Below are 13,624 nucleotides of genomic sequence, written 5' to 3'. Positions count from 1 at the left end.
ACTTCAGCAGAGTAATTAAAAGGTAAGGCCTTTAATTATGTCAACTAATAGTGATACAAGTACCGAACATCAGGCATAATTATTTGGGCATCTCATTAAGTGAGGACAAATAAAGCAATTGAAAAGAGAAAATTAACTATGCCTGAAACAAACAAGGAATTGAACTGTTGAGTTGCATACAGTGACTTACCTTAGCAGGTTGAAGAGGCTCAGCGTAGCTCCTACTTCTCTTGCAAGGCTCCTTCCTAACATCTTGTACTTGGAAATCCTCAATCTTATCTTCATTGCACCCCCTCTGCAAGGTGACACAAACTAGTTACTCCTCTCCTTGGAAGATAAATATGCATACTTTCCAGTCTGTGAACACAAAAGGATGAGATTATAATAAAACAACACCACATAATGAAACATGCCGCATCTCTTGCACTTGCACACAATGAAATGAGCATTTACTATGTCTGCACTATGTAAAAACTAGGCATACCTTCGAACTAGATCTCCAGGTACTCTTGGAGAGCCTACTGTAGTGTACAGCCAAACCTTTATTAACCTATGAGTTAGACAAGGCCCCACTATAGCAGCCCTTAGTGTTTAAATCGTTGACAAGCTCTGTTAGAGTGTTAGGTCAAGAACAGCAAGTAATCAAAGCAAACAGTCCTAGTATGGCTGGCTGATGCAAACAAGCAATTGAACAGATGTGTGAGCAAATCTTACATATCAAGAACAGAAGCAAAGAAGGAGGCTTAAAAACCATCACTTGACTGACCAGATTTAAGGGGCATTTAAACATCATGTGCAACATATGAACTAACATAAACATTGCATATTCCAGATTCTACAATGGAATGCACATGTATTAGGTTATGCCATGTATGATGATGCCTAAATGTATAGATAGCAGGCAGGAGTGATTCATCATTGCACGCACAATTGAATTGCAGGTTAAGGGCCAGTTCGATTCCGCCTTTTCAGGGTATATTGTCAAAATAAGCCATAACAGATGTAAAGAAGTCATTTTTGAGTTATGGGCTTGGGCTTAACTAATTTCGCTTTGGAGGGGGTGTTTCGGGTAGAACCTCACTAAAAATTGAAGGGAAGGGGAATGATGAGTTGCTACAATCTGCTCCTGCTGCTGCTATATGATGAATTGCTATGAGCTGCTCCTGCTGCTGCTATATGATGAATTGCTATGAGCTGCTGCTGGTATATGATGAATTGCAGACTGCTGCTGCTGTATGATGAGTTGCTATGAGCTGCTGCTGCTGCTATATGATGAGTTGCTACAAGCTGCTCCTGCTGCTGCTATATGATGAATTGCTATGAGCTGCTGCTGCTGCTGCTATATGATGAATTGTTATGAGCTGCTGCTGGTATATGATGAATTGCAGACTGCTGCTGCTGTATGATGAGTTGCTATGAGCTGCTGTTGCTGCTATATGATGCTTTCAGGTGGTGCTGCTATATGATAATAACCAGCCACTTGGACCATCGAATTTCAACAAATAATTGTTCTTCATTTAAATGTGGGTCATGCGTTCTTCGTTTAAATTAGGCAATGGGATCTCTATGGAAAACATTGACCAAAGTAGATTGTGCCAAGTAGATGGTATCTTTGTATTTGCATTTTGAGCAAATAGTGATGGTCTGTTTTCCTATCATATTAATTCCTGCACTAGGTTCAATTTGTGATGTTTGCAAGTCAAATTAATTTCCATATGTGCAGAAAAATGAAAAATATATATAATGCAATCTAGACTTTCCACTGATCATACCAAAGATAAGCTGAAAACACTATGAAAAGAACTGGTTGGCGTATTACATGGAGCTTATATTCACATGTGCTTATTTTCTTAGGATAACTCGTAATAACTGTCCCTAAGAAACTTGGCTAATAGAACTGGCATACAAATAACATGTCACGATGATTGCAATGGAGGAGTGACGTACCATAGCACACTGTATAGGCTCACCGCTGCCTCTCCTTTTTTTGCGATGTTCCATGAAATTGCCACATACATCTTGTACTGTTTCATTGTGTAACCCTATCTGCAAGTTGACACAGCTAATTTCAGACATCTCTACATGATACTACATTGCATATCCCTTGTGCATATTTAAACCACCAATTAACGATTGTGTGTGTACCATAAACTAGCCATGACTTTGTATGCTGGACTAGCAAGCACTCTAAGGGAGCCTAATGTAGTGCACTGGAATTCCTACATGCCACCTACGAGTTTGTGTAATGTACTGCCCGTGTTCCTAAATATATGTCTTTGTAGAGATTCCAGTATGGACCATATACAGAGGTATATAGATGCATTTTCGAGTGTAGATTCACTCATTTTGCTCCGTATGTAGCCTATAGTGGAATCTCTAGAAAGACTTATATTTAGGAACGGAGGTACGAGGTAGTATCATGTATGACATCTACATATCTAATTTAGCAGCTAGTAGTAGAAATCATTGTCTGCACAAAGGGATTACTGGTCGAAAATCCTAGCAAAGCACGCTGGCAGGCACAGAACAATACAAGAGAGAGAGACGCGCTTACAAGATCATAGCAATGCCTCAGTCCAGGATCTTGGTTGGCCAAGTTGTTAGATCCAGAAGAAACATCATCCTTGTAGTTTTTCCCAGCTGCATAACAGGTAACAGCGACCGGTTAGTATATTTGAAGTACATCGGGCAGGTGATGCTGGACGGGTTTAAAGGTGACAAGTACCTAGGCCGTGGCGGGTGGTTGGCATCTCTCCAGACGGTGGGAATCAGGTTAGAAACGTCGAGGGTGATGACGTTGCGCTGGCTGTCAGGGTCCGGTAAGGAGATCTAGAACCGTCGAGTACGGTGTTTGTGGAGCGGCTCCGGTAGGGTGGACTACGGTGTGGGTGAAGCGGATCTGTGGCCGTGGACGAGGGCGTAGGTGAAGCTGCTCCGGTGGTTGGGTTAAGGATGGTGTCGACGACACAGATCTGTGGCCGTGTACGGGGCGTCAGAAGCTGCTCCGGTGGTTGGTTTAAGGATGGTGTCGACGATGCGGATCTGCGGCCGTGGACGGGGCGTCAGAGGCTACTCCGGTGGTTGGGTTAAGGGTGGTGTCGACGATGCGGATCTGCGGCTGTGGACGGGGCGTTAGAAGCTGCTCCGGTAGGTTGGATGAGGGTGCGAGGAAGCGGATCTGAGGCCGTGGACTTGTGATTTGGCAAAGCAGACCCGGTAGGGTTGAGAATGGTATAGGCGAAGCTACTCCGGTAGGGTTGACGCTGGTGTCGGCGAAGCGACTCCGGTAGGGTTGAGGAAGGTGTCGGTGAAGCGCCTCCAGTAGGGTTGAGGAAGGTGTCGGCGAAGAGGATCAGAGGCCATCGACGGGGGCATCGGTGGGGCAGCTCCGGGGGGTGTGGACGAAGCGTCTCCGGTGGGGAGTATGAATGAGCCGCTGCAGACCCGCGGCGGTTGACGAGAGTACCGGCGAAGTAGATCCGGCGCCGTGGACAAGGCCGGCACTGAATGGGCTGTGGTACAGTGGTGGATGAGCAGTCTACTTGTTTCTAGGGGAGGTGGGAGGGGTAGATGCGGCCGTAGAAGCAGATCCGACAAGGTGGACGCTGCTGGCAGTGAATGGGCTATGGTACGCCGGTGGATGAGCAGTCTAGGGTTTCGAGAGGGGAGGGGAGAAAGGGCGATGAAATACGGACGGCGTGATGTAAGATGCTCTGGTGCTGTGGAGTTAGTTATTTTTGCGGGATGAGGGGAGAGGAAATGGGGGTGGCGTGTAGTGGGGGGGCCGTAAGTTACCAAAGCAGCCCCGACCTATCATGTAGATGAGGGCGGTATTGTAACTGTTGGTCTCCGTGCACCAAGGACAAAAGGGGGATTTCGCATGCTAAAGACTAAGGTGGCGGAAATTTTAGAAGGAGGCGGGAGATTTTGCCGCCCGCGGGATCGTTCGTATCCAGTTTCAACTAATTTTGGATCGTGCTAGCGGGAAGGTCATGCTAGACTGTGTACACGGGGCATGCGTCAGCAGTTAATAACTGGTGTGAAGTCCACCCCAGAAAAAAGACAATAACTCGGGATGATGCGCCGATAACTTGGACGTTCACACAGGCGCGGCCAATCGTACGGGTGTAGTGGCGCATTCACAAAAAAGGGATCAAACGCTCAGCCTATGTATTTCTCGTGTAAATAGATAATTTAGTGCCATTGGTTATTTACTTTAAACATAATGCATTGACGTGTTAGTGTAGAGGCGCACAAAAAGAAATGGATATTGTAGTTAGCTACTTAAAAGTGTTACCTCATATGATTACATAGCCTCCATATCATAAATTGCGTAACCGTTGAATTCATATATGAATATTACATATATATTACTTCAAAATAGAAACTTAAATCACCCAAGACTAATGAATTTGAATGCAAGAGTAACAATGGTGCATGTGCATGATAGCTACATTGGTTGTTTGAAGAAACATCACTGTAACTTTGGCATGCACAACTGAAAAAGGTTTATTTAAATAGAAAAAGATGTGATATGTGAGTGTCCAATCTTTATAGCGTTGGATCGATATTGTACCTTTGGCCACGATACGAAGTAGATATTGACTTATGTTCAAGCGATGCACGTCCACGGTCGCTAGATAGTGATACGTGGATGAATTGTGCAATCTCTCTCACACGCATACATATCGCATTTCCATGTGGGCATCAGAATCACACATGCGCACTTCGTGTATTTCTCTCCCTCCGTCAGGGTTAAATTCATCTTTCTACCCCGTCCTACAAGTCTCTCACACAGAAACACACACGCTCTCTATATCTAACACGCCCACCCCTTTAATTCTGCCCACCCACAGCCACTAATGTCTCAAAGTATAATAATGTCTCTCACACATATGCTATCTACCTATCCCTTAATATAGCTAGATATGTGTCACACAAACTCCTTCTCCCTACTAGCAAGATGCTCATGTGCATTGCACGGAACATCAAGATGCATTTGTATGATAAGTTTATCTTGTGGGGGAAAAGGATGAACGAGGGAATGCCTTATTTGCAAATGTGGAGAGGGGTGTGGGTATTGTCGGTGTCAAAACCGGCGGATCTCGGGTAGGGGGTCCCGAACTGTGCGTCTAGGCGGATGGTAACAGGAGACAAGGGACACGATGTTTTACCCAGGTTCGGTCCCTCTTGATGGAGGTAAAACCCTACGTCCTGCTTGATTAATATTGATTATGTGTGTTACAAGAGTAGATCTACCACGAGATCAAGGAGGCTAAACCCTAGAAGCTAGCCTATGGTATGATTGTTGTTCGTCCTACGGACTAAAGCCATCCGGTTTATATAGACACCGGAGAGGGCTAGGGTTACACAGAGTCGGTTACAATGGTAGGAGATCTACATATCCGTATCGCCAAGCTTGCCTTCCACGCCAAGGAAAGTCCCATCCGGACACGGGACAAAGTCTTCAATCTTGTATCTTCATAGTCTTGGAGTCCAGCCGATGATAATAGTCCGGCTATCCGGACACCCCCTAGTCCAGGACTCCCTCAGTAGCCCCTGAACCAGGCTTCAATGACGATGAGTCCGGCGCGCATGTTGTCTTCGGCATTGCAAGGCGGGTTCCTTCTCCGAATAATTTATAGAAGATTGTGAACACCAGGATAGTGTCCGGCTCTGCAAAATAAATTCCACATACCACCGTAGAGAGAATAATATTTACACAAGTTCAATCTGCTGACGTTTTTGGTGGCGTGATGTCACACCACTACCAAGCTTTCACTAGAATTGTTTTTATTGTACCACCTCAGCGTGTTTAGTGAAGCGGTTTCCTTGGCACGTCTTGTCGAAGCAGAGATCGTGTTCCCCTTATTCCGGGATTCCCATTAATACGGACGTGGGTAACTCGACCGCGCCCGTTGCCGCGCCTCCTCCATCGAAGGCGGGTTCCAAACGGTCACGGGGACGGCTCTTGGTATTCTTCCTCCTTATAATGAGACCAAGGCCCGTTCTTTTTATTCAATCCTCAATCAAATCCGCCTCTCGCCCCAAGTTCCAACACCCAGGGCTCCAGATTCGGGTACTTTCGGCCTTCGACAATGTCCGGCTCCGACCTACGAGGCCGGTGGATGCCCTCTTCCGTCACGGAAGAGGACGTGCTAAAGCTGAGAGACGTCGGGTACTTGACCTACGAGATTTCGCCTAGGTTGCCTGCTCGAGGGCAAGTTATTCCTACTCCCGAGCCCGGCGAGAGCGTCGTGTTCGTGTCTCACCTCCGTCGGGGTTTAGGCTTCCCGATGGATCCCTTCGTGAGGGGGCTCATGTTTTACTATGGGCTGGAATTCCATGACTTGGCTCCGGAGTCCATCCTCCACATCTCATCATTCATTGTTGTCTGCGAAGCCTTCCTCCGCACTACCCCTCACTTCGGCTTGTGGCTCAAAACCTTCAACGTGGAGCCGAAGATGATAGAGGGGCATCAGGCGGAGTGTGGCGGGGCGGTTATAAGTAAGAGGGCCGATGCTCCATGGCCCGAGGGCTCTTTTCAGGAGGAGCTCGGCTTGTGGCAACAGGAGTGGTTCTATATCACCGCTCCCAGGGGCAGCAGGCAGAGGCCGCCGCCTGTCTTCCGCTCGGGCCCTCCACAACGGCTGACATCATGGGTCAACAAGGGGCTTAACTGGGGGCCGTCCAAAGACGTACCCCTATTGCAGGACCGGATTCAAGGCCTCCAAGAAAGGGAGATTAATCTGGTCGTAGTGGCACAGGTTATGCTGATTCGGTGCCTTCTGCCCTGCAAACGTCGCCCCCTCCTCCTGTGCGAATTTAAACCGGAGGGGCCACGAGCTCTCCAACACTTCATGGGTTTGACACCCGCGGAGATGTACAAACTGTTCTTCGGATCGCAAGAGATGCGTCCGGACTTGACCGAGGATCCTGGCCTAAGCTGCAATCGCCCGGATACTCAAGTAAGTAGCCCTGTGTCCGGACACATCGTCCATTTATTTATCATGGGTTTGCCTTTTAACCAGCTATCCCTTGGACAGGAGTGGATAGCGCAAGCAAAACCGATACGGTGTCCGGCCCCCCTCCCTGAGACCACGCCGGATCTCGTGTTAATCAAAATGTTGGAGGTTGCACCTTCGGGGGAGGGCGAAGGGGGGCACAGGGAAACTACCACCTCTGCCAAGGAGGATTTCAGTAAGGGGGGAATCGAGAGCCCCTCCTTCTAGGGGGAGAAGAGGACCGCTTCCGAAGACCCGGAGGCCAAGGCCTCAAAGCGGGGAAAGAAATTTGCACCGGAAGGTCCTGTGCCAGGAAGAGCCCCGGCCGCACTGTCTCCTCAGAGGAATCAGCCCTCCAGCAAGCCGTAAGTAAAATGGGGGGATTTTGTAATAGGGGACACCCCTGCTTTATTTCTAAGGGTAACTGAAGTTTTCACCTTGTAGTTCGGATCTCAGCCCATCTTAGCAGAGCTCATCTTCGGGGGACCTTCGTCCGGAGATGATGAAGAGCGAAACGCCTCCATCTGCCGCCCCGTCGGGCGGGGCGGACGACCCTGAGGTGTCGTCACGGAGGGTCTCCCCGAGTCCGGCGGGGCCGGAGAGTTCGGCACCCATTGGAGTATGGCCGGTGGAGCTGCAGGATTTGCTCAAGAGGGCGTCTATCTCGAAAGATCACCGCACATTAATGAGGACGGTGATTGAAAGGATCTCATCCGCCGAGAGCGGGTTGTATGAGTCCGTCGGAAGTTTGCTGACGGGGTTTGAGGTACGCAAAAAATGACATACCTTTTGACAGTTTTGCACATGGAGTGTACCCTGTATAGATAGTAGCCCCTGAGACTTGGTATGTTGTCGAAAGCGACAGCGTGCCAAGGATCATAATCTCAGTTATAGAATGTCGCCTTTCCTATGCAGGTGGCGGAACATTCGGTGGCCAGCCGGACTGATGGAGTTGCCGAACTGAAGAGGCAACTCGATGTTGCGGATGCGGACATCGCGCTGGTCAATAAACGACTTAATGAGTCGCAAGGTAGGTGGTTGCTCCACGGTCGCCTTGTAAGGGAGCTGACGCCCCTTCCTTACAATTTGTATGCTTGATGCAGATGGTGCCATTGCTGTGGAAGACCTTCGAGCAGAGCTTGCTCGAGCCAAGGAGCAAGCCAGAAAAAGTGATGCGGAAGAACTAAAAGCCGAAAAGGCTGCTCACTGCCGAAGCAGGGAGGAGATGGCCGGAATGGACGCGAAATTAAAGGATGCTACCGACCGCTATGAGGTTCTTGAAAGAAAACACCGAGCGGAGCAAGAGGACCTGAAGAAGGCCGACGCTGAAGCCAAGGATGCCCGCAGTGCGATGCGGGCTATGAAAGAGGAACTGCGTTAGGCCGGAGACATTGCGGCTGGAAAGCCCTTTATGCTGTGTAGGAAGTTCATGGATCCGAAGTATGCTCAGCTGGGCCGATTGTGTGGTGCGGAGGATCCTTATCTGGATTTGGCGGCGAGTGCGGCGGACGCAGTCGTGCACTTCCGAAGCCAGAAGGATCACGAAATGGAAGAGCTTTTCTGGTCTCAATTCCATAGTCCGGAGCGTCCACTTCCGTTCAGTGATCGGCTGGTTGAGTGGGCTAAGCTGAATAGATTGTCCGGACTTGCCATGTCGGATGTGGTCGCTCATTTGTGGCCGGAAAGGACCAAGCCTGAGAGTTATTTTGGCTTGTTGCAGCAATTCCTTGGGGCTGTGCCGCATATCAAGGCGATGAAGCGGTCGGCATGCACAGAAGGTGCACGGATGGCTCTCGCCTGTGTGAAGACATACTGGGCGGAGATGGATGCCACCGCTGTTGCATCCCGGGGTTCGGACAAAAGCCGATTACCCGCCGAGCACTATTTTGAGGAAGTCCTGCAGGGCGCTCGTTTGATAGAGTCGCAGTGCTCGAAAGATGTTATGTTTAAATGACATGTATGATTTCTGAGTATCATGTTTATAATGCAATAGCTTTTTATACTTGTGCGTTCAAGTATTTGAACTATCTCCTGTGCGGCCGTATATGTATGTATAACCTGAAAGATGGCAGTCTTTGGCTTCAGCCCCCACGCACATGGTGCGGGGGTGTTTGCAAAAAAAGCGCTTTTCCACACTTAATCCAACGTCTTGGTCCTTTGAAGGAGGTGATAGCGTAGCAAACTAGGCAACCGGACTATAATGCTTTGTCACTTTCACTTAGCCATAGGAGCTCGAAGGTGGGGCTACTATATAGCCCCTAGAGGCACCGCGCTTCTCCGAACTCGGGGCGCGTATGTGCCTGACCGGGAAGCGGCCCTTCGTCAAAGCGGAGGAATTCTAAACATTCCAATAGTCAATCGAGTGGTTGACCAGTCTCTCGCTATATCATGACAGTTAGTTTTCGGCTTTCTCTACTGAGGTGCTCGCCCGGCCGAACCGGGGCACAATCGCAGTAGTTCTCCTGGTGCCACATTAGCCGATGGAGCGGAACGTAAGGCAGCAAAACACAGGAGCCGGGCAAACCCAACATTTGACCAAAGACATGATTCGGAGCTGATGCATATAAGGCCTAACTCGAGACGCCGAACACTCCCTGAGGTGTTCGGTCTTTATGATACCGGGCAGAACAATGCCCTAAGCCCCTAGTGTCCAGGTACAGGCGGGAACTTCTGACGCGGCCGATGCCAAAACGCCAGCCTCCTCCTCGGTTATGGTAGGAAACCGGGGGATGTGTATCAACAAGAGACAGTAAGAAAGGTTTACGCAGGGTCTTAATCTGAAAAGAATCCTTGCAACGGGTCCCTGCTGCACGTCTGTGACTGTGTCTCCGTTGTGCTGTATCCTGGACGGGTGTAGCACGTGCTTCATCTGTAAAAGAGAAGGACTTAGTTTGGAAGAAATATCGTGCAAAAGTTGTATTTAAAATAAAGTATAATTTGGAAGATGAATAAAGTTGAGCTTTATTGGCTCTCATCGTTTATACGCGCGGCCCCTTGTAAAGGGGTATGCGGCTAGGAAGCCCCTTGTTTATTTACGCCGGACTCGCCTAACCGTGTCCGAGGTCTGAATGACCTGTTTTTAGGGGCTTTGACCTGCAAGGTCGGATTAGTGTGTGGTTGTCAAGGCAGTCTCACGTTCTCCGTGGTCGAGGAACACTCGGAGTTACTCTTTAATGAGATTATGCCGCGTGGACCGGGCATTTTTAAGCGTAAGAGACGCGTAATGTGGTATTGCATTAAAGCGGGCGAAAACTTTGCGTCCCAGTAGTGCTTGAGGGCCACTGTGAAATGGGGCGATATGGAGAGTGAGTTTTTCGCGACGGAGGTTGTCGGATGAACCGAACACAACCTCGAGTGGTACAGAGCCTGTACAATTGGCTTAAAGGCCTAGCGTCACTCCTTTGAAGGAAGTGCTGCTATGGCGAATTTTGGTAGGGTCTATCCCCATCCTGCGGACGGTGTCCTGGTATGGCAGGTGCCGCACTGTGTTTTCGTGTTATCACATGGAGTGGGTTCACTGTTTTGACTTCTAGTGGGAAAGTCTTCTGTTTTCCGGTGTGCTGCTTGTGGGGTTCGTCGTCGTCTTCGCTTGGTGTGTCGAGCCCCTTGCGTTCGGCGTTAAGTCGGCCAGACTGCTTGAAGACCCAACAATTTCTGTGGGTATGGTTTGCAGGCTTCCCAGAGGTACTATGTATTTGACATAGCCTATCCAGAATTTTGTTTAGGTTGGATAGCTCATCACTGTTGTCCTTGAGGGGCAGTGTTTTGTTATTCGGCCGAGAGCTTTTGAATCCGGCGTTGACCGCCGTGCTATTTGGGCCATTTTCCTTATTCCGGCGCTGATCTTTTCTGCGTCGTGATTTCCCATTTCCATCCCTGACTTCGGATGTACTTGGGTCGCTGGTGCTGCATCTAGCCAGCCAGCTGTCTTCCCCCGCGCAAAAGTGGGTCATGAGGCTTGTTAGTGCGGCCATTGTTCTTGGTTTTTCCTAGCCGAGGTGTCTGGCGAGCCATTCGTCTCGGACGTTGTGCTTAAAGGCTGCTAAGGCCTCGGCGTCCGGACAGTCGACTATTTGGTTCTTTTTGGTGAGGAACTTGTTCCAGAATTTGCGTGCTGACTCTCCGGGCTGTTGAGTTATGTGACTTAAATCGTCTGCATCCGGAGGGCGGACATAAGTCCCCTCAAAATTTGCTCGAAACGCATCCTCGAGCTCTTCCCAACTTCCAATGGTATTTTCTGGGAGGCTTTTGAGCCAATGCCGAGCTGGCCCTTTGAGCTTGAGGGGTAGGTATTTTATGGCATGGAGATCGTCTCCTCTGGCCATATGTATGTGTAGGATATAATCCTCAATCCAGACTCCAGGGTCTGTTGTTCCGTCATATGCCTCTATGTTTACGGGTTTGAATCCCGCTGGAAATTCATGATCCAGTACCTCGTCGGTAAAACATAGTGGGTGTGCGGCGCCCCTGTATTTGGGTGTGCCATTGTCTTCAAACGCTCGGCGGGTTGTGTTGCTTCCTGGAGTCTTCTTTTTTCGCCCATAGATAGACCTGACCGGGTCATCCTTTTTCCGAGGATCTTTACGCTAACCGTGTGCCGGCTTGTGTGCGGCACCCCTTGCTGCTCTTAGCCTGTCATCTGGTCGTCTATCCGGCCAAGCGGCCTCTTTCTTTTTTGACTGCGGGGGCTCTAAGGCCTCCTCGTCAAATTCGGGCAACAGCTTGCGCTTCGGGTAGCTCTTTGCTTGGTGACTAGCGCCATATTTATCTGCGGTATTGAGTACTTTGCTCCATCTCATTCTGAGTGCGTCCTCCGCTGTTTTGAGCTTCCGCTTTTGCTTCTTTAAACTTCTTGCAGTAGCGACGAGCCTTTTATGAAGGTTCTTATGCTCTGGTGATGTGTTCGGCATGAGATCGTCTAGGCTCTTGTTTTCGCCGGGGATGGGTTGCTTGTACAGTTCCTCATGTTCGGATGGTTGCTTGGTGGCATGTTCGCCGTCCACTGCTTCGCCCTGCTCTAGGGCCGGGTCCGTATGGGTGCCGTTTTTATCGAGGCAGGACTTCGGGCGGCGCTTGCGTTGCTGTTTTGGTTGTTTGTTGGGGGAGTTGTCCTTCGCCACATCCCGTTGTTCCTCATTATCGCTTTCTTTTGTTGTATCCACCATGTATACGTCGTGAGTTGGGGTGGCTTTCCAGTGCCCGATAGGCGCTGGTTCTTGGTCGTCTCTGGCATTGTCGTCCATACCGTCGATGTCTTCGGAGTCGAAGTCTAGCATGTCGGTTAGATCGTCGACAGTGGCTACTAAGTGGGTGGTGGGTGGGCGTTGAATTTCTTCATCGTCCGCATCCCAACCGTCCTGACCGCAGTCCGGCCAGGGCTCTCCTGATAGCGAGAGATACTTTAGCGAACTCAAGATGTCGCCGAAAAGTGAGTGTTGAAAGATGTCTGCAGCGGTGAACTCCACGATCGGCGCCCAACCGGATTCGATTGGAGGGGGCGCGGGAGGCTCGGAGTCCGACGAGGAGTCCGGCACCTCGGAGTCACGGTCTTCATGAGGGACAAGGTCAGTGTTCGGCTCTATCGCCATAGAGGTTGCAGCCCCCGAGGCGGTGTCTTGCCACCCGTCCTCGATCTGCGCAGCCGGCTCCGAATTGAAGATCGGAGCGGACTCGTGAGCGGCCTCCAGGTTACTGTCCGGCTGCAAAGCTAAGTCATGCCCATTGTGACAGTGCGGCGCGCTTGGCTGTGGCTCGAATCCATCGAAGATCAAGTCCCCGCAGGTGTCAGCCATGTGGTTCAAACTTCCAAATCTAACCTGACGGCCAGGGGCGTAGCTTTCGATCTGCTCTAGATGGCCAAGCGAATTGGCCCGCAGTGCAAAGCCGCCGAATACGAAGATCTGTCCGGGGAGGAAGGTCTCACCCTGGACTGCGTCGTTGTTGATGATCGAAGAAGCCATCGAGCCTATCGGTGAAGACACAGAGGAACTCTCAATGAAAGCACCAATGTCGGTGTCAAAACCGGTGGATCTCGGGTAGGGGGTCCCGAACTGTGCGTCTAGGCGGATGGTAACAGGAGACAAGGGACACGATGTTTTACCTAGGTTCGGGCCCTCTTGATGGAGGTAAAACCCTACGTCCTGCTTGATTAATATTGATGATGTGTGTTACAAGAGTAGATCTACCATGAGATCAAGGAGGCTAAACCCTAGAAGCTAGCCTATGGTATGATTGTTGTTCGTCCTACGGACTAAAGCCATCCGGTTATATAGACACCGGAGAGGGCTAGGGTTACACAGAGTCGGTTACAATGGTAGGAGTTCTACATATCCGTATCGCCAAGCTTGCCTTCCACGCCAAGGAAAGTCCCATCCGGACACGGGACGAAGTCTTCAATCTTGTATCTTCATAGTCTTGGAGTCCGGCCGATGATAATAGTCCGGCTATCCGGACACCCCCTAGTCCAGGACTCCCTCAGGTGTCTTTTTGCAAAATTGCCATATTTTCCTTCATGTCCGTCGGATATAAATCGGATGGCCTATATTGCAGGATGGCAGGAACACCATCATCACCAACTCTGTTTTTTTATAAGAGTGGAGATATGTGAGTGTCACTCCCCC

Source organism: Triticum dicoccoides, chromosome 5B (assembly GCF_002162155.2).
Source record: "Triticum dicoccoides isolate Atlit2015 ecotype Zavitan chromosome 5B, WEW_v2.0, whole genome shotgun sequence".
In the NCBI taxonomy this organism is placed as follows: Eukaryota; Viridiplantae; Streptophyta; class Magnoliopsida; order Poales; family Poaceae; genus Triticum; species Triticum dicoccoides.
The sequence above is the reverse complement of the archived record's forward strand: the minus strand, read 5'-3'. Positions refer to the sequence as shown.